At 42.8% G+C, this 7,368-nt stretch overlaps 1 protein-coding gene across 1 annotated transcript in view; it reads right to left on the bottom strand.

Annotated features, from left to right (window-relative positions):
* MAPK1IP1L (mitogen-activated protein kinase 1 interacting protein 1 like) overlaps window positions 1–7,368 on the bottom strand; it is a 15,179-nt gene extending 7,811 nt beyond the window's left edge. The window contains 1 exon segment of the mRNA XM_017873673.1: window positions 7,168–7,368. The gene's annotated coding sequence lies outside the window, so the exon portion shown is untranslated.

The raw sequence follows: 7,368 nt of genomic DNA, 5'->3' as shown, positions 1-7,368 counted from the left end.
AAAAAAAAAAAAAAACCAAAAAAAAAAAAAAAAACACACACAAAAAAACTCTATATTATTTATAACACTTAAAAGTGTGAGTACTATATAATTATATTAACTTATATTTTTTATTGTTATTTTTATTGTGTTTCTCCCAAGTATTTTTTCTTTTTTTTTGAGACAGGGTCTCACTCTGTTGCTCAGGTTGGAGTGCAACAGCATGATCTCAGCTCACCGCAACCTCCATCTCCTTGGTTCAAGAGATTCTCCTGCCTCAGCCTCCTGAGTAACTGAGATTATAGGCAAGCGCCACCATGCCCAGTTAATTTTTCGTATTTTTAAGAGATAGGGTTTCACCACGTTGGCCAGGTTACTCTTCAACTCCTGGCCTCAAGTGATCCGCCCACCTCGGCCTCCCAAAGTGCTCGGATTACAGGTGAGAACCACCTCAGCCGGCTCCCTGAATATTTTCTACCTGCAAATGCAGATACAGAGGACTGTTTAGTTCCCGTCCTTTTCATGTAGATCATTTTCTTGATCAGATCTCATATATACATTTCTTTTAAGGGATTTCTGTTAAACTTTTTCCTGTGGTTGCAAATAGGCTCTTTTCTTCCATTGTACTTTCTAATTGATCGTTCAAATATGGGACAGGGTTTTAACTTTTAGTCTACAGCAGGTCCTCAAAAAACGTTTCATTCAACTTTCTTTTGTTATAATGTTGATGAGAAGAAAAAAAAAGTCTCAGCTGAGGTCACTGTGTGAAGCTAGCTCATTCTCCCATCTTTATGGTCTTCTCCAAGTACTCCAGTTTCCTCCCATATCCCAAAGATGCACATGAATGGATGTGTCTACTCGGCCCAGTCTCCATGGGTGGGGGTGTGGGCGAGAGCACCCTGAGCTGGGATGGCATCCAGTTCAGGGCTGGTTCCCATCCTGGGCTCTGAATTGCCAGGAAAGGCTCCAGCCATTGAGACCCTGAACTGGAATAGGGAGGCAAATAATTATCTTTTTATTAATCTTTCTCAAATGTATACACAGCTCACATTCATTTCCATTTTTTTTTTTGAGACAGGGTCTTGCTCTGTCACCCAGGCTGGAGTGCAGTGGTGTGATCACAGCTCACCGCAACCTCGACCTCCCATGCTCAAGTGATCCTCCCACCTTAGCCTTTCAATAGCTGGGACCACAGGCATGCACCACGACAACCAGCTAATTTTTAAAATTTTTAGCAGAAATCTTTTTTTTTTTTTTTTTTTTAAAAGATGGAGTCTCGCTCTGTCGCCAGGCTGGAGCACAGTGGTGCGATCTCGGCTCACTGCAACCTCTGCCTCCTCGGTTCAAGCAATTCTCCTGCCTCAGCCTCCTGAGTAACTGGGACTACAGGTGTGTGCCACTACGCCCAGCTCATTTTTGTACTTTTAGTAGAGACAGGATTTCACCATGTTGACCAGGATGGTCTCGATCTCTTGACCTTGTGATCCGCCCACCTTGGCCTCCCAAAGTGCTGGGATTACAGGCGTGAGCCACTGTGCCCAGCCCATTTAAATGTTTAATACTAGAAGTGTTTTGGGTTTTATTTAAAAGTTTAGTGATGTTTTTATGACCAGAAATATGCCATAGGAATTTAACTCTTCTTTGTATTAATTAACCTAGGGTAGGATGCAACATTACTAAATTATTCTTCAAAGTTTCTCACTTGATTTTCTGGGATTTCCAGATTTAAAAAATATGCCATTTGCAAAAAATAATTTTCCTTCTCTAATAATTATGCATATTTTCTCTTTTGCACCTGCTAGGACTTAAATAATGAAATGTTAAGTAGTGACAGTGGGCACAGCAGTCTTGTTCCAACTCTCCTGGGAATGCTTCTAATGTTTAAGTATGATTCCCATTTTTAGTTTGAGATTTTAAAAAATTACATTAAGTTTTTAATTTATGCCTATGCTATTATTTATTTATTCCTATTTTGTTAGTTAATAAAGAAAGCAAGAAGACACTAAATTCCCTCAAAAGACTTTTCAGTATCTAATGAATGGATCTCATGGTTTTTCTCCTTTGACCTATCAATACAGTATTAATATAGAGTCACCTTTGTATTCTTATATTCTTAGCATCTTACTATTTTTTTTTTCTAGACAGAGTTTCATTCTTGTTGCCCAGGGTGGAGTGCAATGGTGCGATCTTCGCTCCCCGCAATCTCTGCCTCCCGGGTTCAAGTGATTCTCCTGCCTCAGCCTCCCGAGTAGCTGGGATTACAGGCACGCACCACCACGCCCGGCTGATTTTTTGTAGAGACAGGGTTTTCCCATGTTGGTCAAGCTGATCTTGAACTCCTGACCTCAGGTGATCCGCCCGCCTTGGCCTCCCAAAGTGTTGGGATTACAGGCATGAGCCACCGCACCCGGCCCCTTAGCATCTTATTTCTAATTATGATTTGGTTATCATGAGGAATGAAAGGACAAGAACATGAAGGACAAGAACCCAAGCCTATCCCAACTGCTATATCCTTTTTATTCAGAGTATCAAAAAACACATACAACCCATTTCCATGTTAAGGTTTAACATCAATCATATCACACAATAAAATAGAAAATGAATCTGTATCAAAGTTCATATTAATTCTGGAGTTGAGAATCAAAGTGAACCAAATGGTCTTGACTGTTCAGGTTTTCAGAATTACACAGTTACCCAGTCACAGAATTACATAAATTATTCTACAAGTTAATAATATTCAACTGATTCACAATACTACTTCAAAATTTTAAAGTTCAAAATCCAAGTTTGGAAGATAGGGGAGGTGCTAGAATCTCGTGATTAAAAAGCGAAGCCCTAAGCATAGGAATTAATAACAAGTTCTGTTCTATGGCACTGTCTTAGTGAAGTGACCAGTTCTCCATTACTAGAATAATCAGCATTCATGTCAGGGTAATCCCCCCTCATCCGTGGTTTTAGTTACCAGGTCCGAACATACTAAATGGAAAATTCCAGAAATAAACAATTAGTAAGTTTTGTTTTTGGGACGGAGTCTTGTTCTGCCATCCAGGCTAAAGTGCAGTGGTGTGATCTCGACTCACTGCAACCTCAGCCTCCCAGGTTTAAGTGATTCTCCTACCTGAGTCTCCCGAGCAGCTGGGATTACAGGCACATGACACCATGCCCAGCTAATTTTTAATTGTTGGTAGAGATGGGGTTTCACCATGTTGGCCAGACTGGTCTCGAACTCCTGGCCTCAAGTAATCCGCCTGCCTCGGTCTCCCAAAGTGCTGGGATTACAGGCATGAACCACTGCACCTGGCCAATTCTTAAGTTTTAAATGGGGCAAGAGCATGTTCTGAGTAGCAAAATGAAAGTTTGCACCCTCCTGCCTAGGATGTGAATCATCCCTTTGTCCAGTGTATCCATGCTGTATACGCTATCAGCCCATCTTGGTTATTAGATCTAAAAAACATGGTACACTTAGGCTTCGGCAGTGTATAGACTTCAGTTTCAGGGATTCATTGGGGAGTCTTGCAATGTGTCACCCTAGGATAAGGGGGAACAACTGCAATTGGAAGCATTCCAATTCGCTCTCTGGAGAATACTTTCATTAGAAAAGGTGAAAAACAGAGTTGGACATGAACGTTTCAATATGAGGAGAGTTGCAGAATGTAAAAAGTTTAGGTTTTCTAAAAAGCTACTCTAAGCCACGCTTGGTCGTGTGCACCTGTAATTCCAGCTTCTTAGGAGGCTGAGGTGGGAAGACCGCTTGAGGCCAGTAGTTAAGAGACCAGCCTGGGCAATACAGTGAGACACTGTCTCAAAACGAAAAATAAATAAAAATATAAAGCTATTCCAAAATATCTGATTCACTGCTAATTATTAAGATGAGGCCAATGTAACCTTGAACTCACAAAAAAAATGTATACTCAAGAAAGGCTTTCATTTTTTTTTTCTTTTTTGGAATAATCTAAAGCGATTATTTCCAAAACTTTGTTACCATTTTATAGCATGATCCGATCCACCCATCATCTGAAAATAATAATTTTATTCTCTGAGCAGCAAGAATAGTAATTTTAAAACAGTACAAAATTTCTTTTGACATACACTAGAAAAGTAAAACATAACATTTTGGAAACTCTCACGGCTGTTAGGGTAAAAATGACAATTCAATCATGGGTCAGGGAGGAAGGTGGTTAATAAAGTTGAACTCCATGAATTACTAGTGGAGTTCATGGATATTTCACAGAGCCTTCAAATTGTGATAGAGTAATAAACAGTATGGGACTACACAGTGATGAAACCCAGACATCAATCCTTTTGACAATATCTTTTGACAAAAATAAACTTCTCAATAAGAGACCATTTTCCATCTGTAGAAGTTTTAACTCCTGCCCACTGCACAGAAAATAGTAACACACTTAATCTATAAAGTGCTATATACATGTTAGATATTTATTAGGCGATATTAAATAAAATCAAAATTTTGGGGGTGATTTGTTTAGTATGCAGGGGATGATATGTATCATACTGAAAATATAAATTAATGGCCGGGCACAGTGTCTCAAGCCTGTAATCCTGGCACTTTGGGAGGCCAAGGGGGGGGTGGATCACGCGAGATCAGGAGTTCAAGACCAGCCTTGCCAAAATGGTGAAACCCCATCTCAACCAAAAATACAAAAAATTAGCTGGGCATGGTGGCAGACACCTGTAATCCGAGCTACTTCGGTAGGCTGAGGCAGGAGAATCGCTTGAACCTAGGAGGCGGAACTTGCAGTGAGTGACTGTCTCCAAAAATAAAAAGTTATAAATTAGAATACATGCTAGTTTTCAGCATTGGCTCATTTATCTGATTATGTTCCATTTTTTACATTTGGGCAACTCAAAACGGGGTTTTGAAATGCTCAAAATCTGAAACTTTTTGAGTGCCAACATGCCGCTCAAAGAAAATGCTCGTTAGAGTATTCTGGATTTCGGATGCTCAACTGGTGTAATATAAAAAAAAATCCAAAATCTGAAACACTTCTGGTTCCAAGCATTTGGGATAAGGGATATGCAACCTGCAATATTTCTTGGCATTTAGTTATATATTTACTGGAACATATGTGCCAAACAATGTGTTGGGCTTTAGAGAAATTATAGTATTACATGGAGATTCCTGAGATGTGCTGTCTTTTGCAGTCCATAAGGACCATAAGGAAAGAGCTGGGAGTAGAGGGCGGTGAAATGGGCCCTAGGGAAAGAAGAGCAGTTGGTGTAAAAATTGGGAGAATCTGTGAGGAGGTATAAGCAGTTCAGATGGGTTAGAATATAGCAAGGGAAGGGGAAAGTCTTAGCAGAGAGACCTTAGACGAGGGTTTGAATTATTTCAGTAAGAGTCGGCTCATCTGAACGAACCTGAACTATAAAGAACACGCCATACTGTTTGTAAAAAGCACGCAGTTAAAAACAAAAAACAAAAAAACAAAAAACAACCAGGCCTGTAATGCTGCGAGGAACTAAATGGGACTCTGTCCAATCAAGTGCCTAAAATAGTGCTTGGGTGGAAAACAAATACCAAATTCTCTTTCCTTTGTATGTGGACATCTAGCTTATAGGTAAAAGAGTAAACGCTAAAGTATGACTATCCAGCTACAACTGCAGCTCTTCACTGGTTGGACTGGCCAGACTTGACAAGTCCAACTCTCCAAACTTGCGGCAAAGGGAGATCAGAATCGTACCCACATCATAGATTTGCTCTAAGACTTATATAATAAACAAGCTATATTCTCTTAGTCACTGCCTGGAATATAGCAAAACGTCAACAAATATTAGCTTTTACGATGCCTACTTTTAGGTCCATAAATCTTTATCTGCCCTTCTCAATCCAGAGACTTCTGAAAAAATAAACTTTCCCAAGTTTGGCACAAATCTTACATGGTGGCAAAATGTGACCTGAAGCCATTTATAGTTTCTATTCGCCCCCACTTAGAATGAATGTTCACATCTATTGCTGCAAATATTAATGTTGGATTATGCGGTGCCGCACTCTGCTGGGGGTGTTCTCTCTCGTCTAACATGTCGTCTTTCTAAAAAGATGAAGATAAAATCCAAGTATTTTTGAATTCAAAACACACTAGCTTCAAAAGTTTCAGCTAAGAGACTGGGGATGGATATTACCCATTCCTCCTGGAGAGAGGAAGAGAACATTCCAATATTTGCAATTCACTCCAAGTTTCTGAAGCAAACTCGCTTTGCATTGTGGGCTCAGAGATGCCAGCATGAAAAATTTCTATTCTTCCCTCACAGAACACCAGTGAACAAAGAACTTACGAAATGTTTCTGAAGGCTACCTTTGCCTGTAATGAGGGTTCGTTTTCAAAAGAGACCTTTACAACCCCCAGGTGTGTATTTCTCTAGTAGTAAAACTAAAAAAAAATTTTCGGTCGAGTGAGTCCGGCTTCATGCTTTAACACCAGAATCTTTACCTATTAAAAGCTGTACTCTTGCTTTTCAAGGTAAAGAGAAAACGGTCCCCCTATATATAAGCTATCGCAGGTATGTGCTCTTCAGTCCTAAAAAGGGAGATTCCTAAATTCTGCCCTTCTCGTGGTTTGCCCTGGGTATTCATCTAATGTATCCGTGGGCAATTCCTCTAGTGAGTCATAACCAGAACGTTGTCACACTGCGGATTAACAAGCGCCCGAGATTCCTGTAATAATCTTTTCAGGCTTTTCCCTTTTTATTAGAAATTAATGAATGGGTGCAATAGGGTAGGGGTAGAGGGGAAATCGGGGACAAGAGGCGCGAGGCCGGCAGCCCTTTAGGGACGCACAAACAAAGGGAGTCCGGGATCAACCGGAGCGAACCGGCCTCCGAGCGGGTCGCGCCCGCCGGGAAAGGGTGGGGGAGGGGCCGGCCCGCGCCCGCCCCGCCCCGCAGCCAGGCCTGACGTCAGGCGCCCAGAAACCCGTCGGGCGCGACGTCAGCGGCCTCCTACACCTTCTCCCTGGGGGGCGATCCCCAGGCAGCCCGCAGCGTGGAGGAAGGCGACCGAAGAAACGCTTAGCCCCGGTCCCAGGCAGGCGACCACGGCCCGAGCACTGGACGTGCCTCGATGCACCTCAGTTACCGCACCCGCTTCCCGCTTGGCCGGGCCCGCGGGCTCCGCAACCCCAGCTCCCCGATTCCCCTTCACGACTCCCACTAGTACCGAAGCAGCCTCACCCGGCAATATCCGAGACCGCAGTAGGGTCTAGAAGCGGCGATGGGTCCGAGGGACTGGGCCCTGAAGATGCGGGCGCAGCCTGACTGACGGCGGGGAAAGCAGCGGCGGCAACAGCACCAGCAGCGCGCGGCTCCTCCTGGCGCCGGAACAGGAAGCGCCGAGCGCACCGCCTCCGCCCGCTCTCCCCCTCCCCTCAGGCC

This window comes from Rhinopithecus bieti, unplaced genomic scaffold, assembly GCF_001698545.2.
Source record: "Rhinopithecus bieti isolate Rb0 unplaced genomic scaffold, ASM169854v2 scaffold_7985, whole genome shotgun sequence".
Classification (NCBI taxonomy): Eukaryota; Metazoa; Chordata; class Mammalia; order Primates; family Cercopithecidae; genus Rhinopithecus; species Rhinopithecus bieti.
The sequence above is the reverse complement of the archived record's forward strand: the minus strand, read 5'-3'. Positions and strand labels throughout refer to the sequence as shown.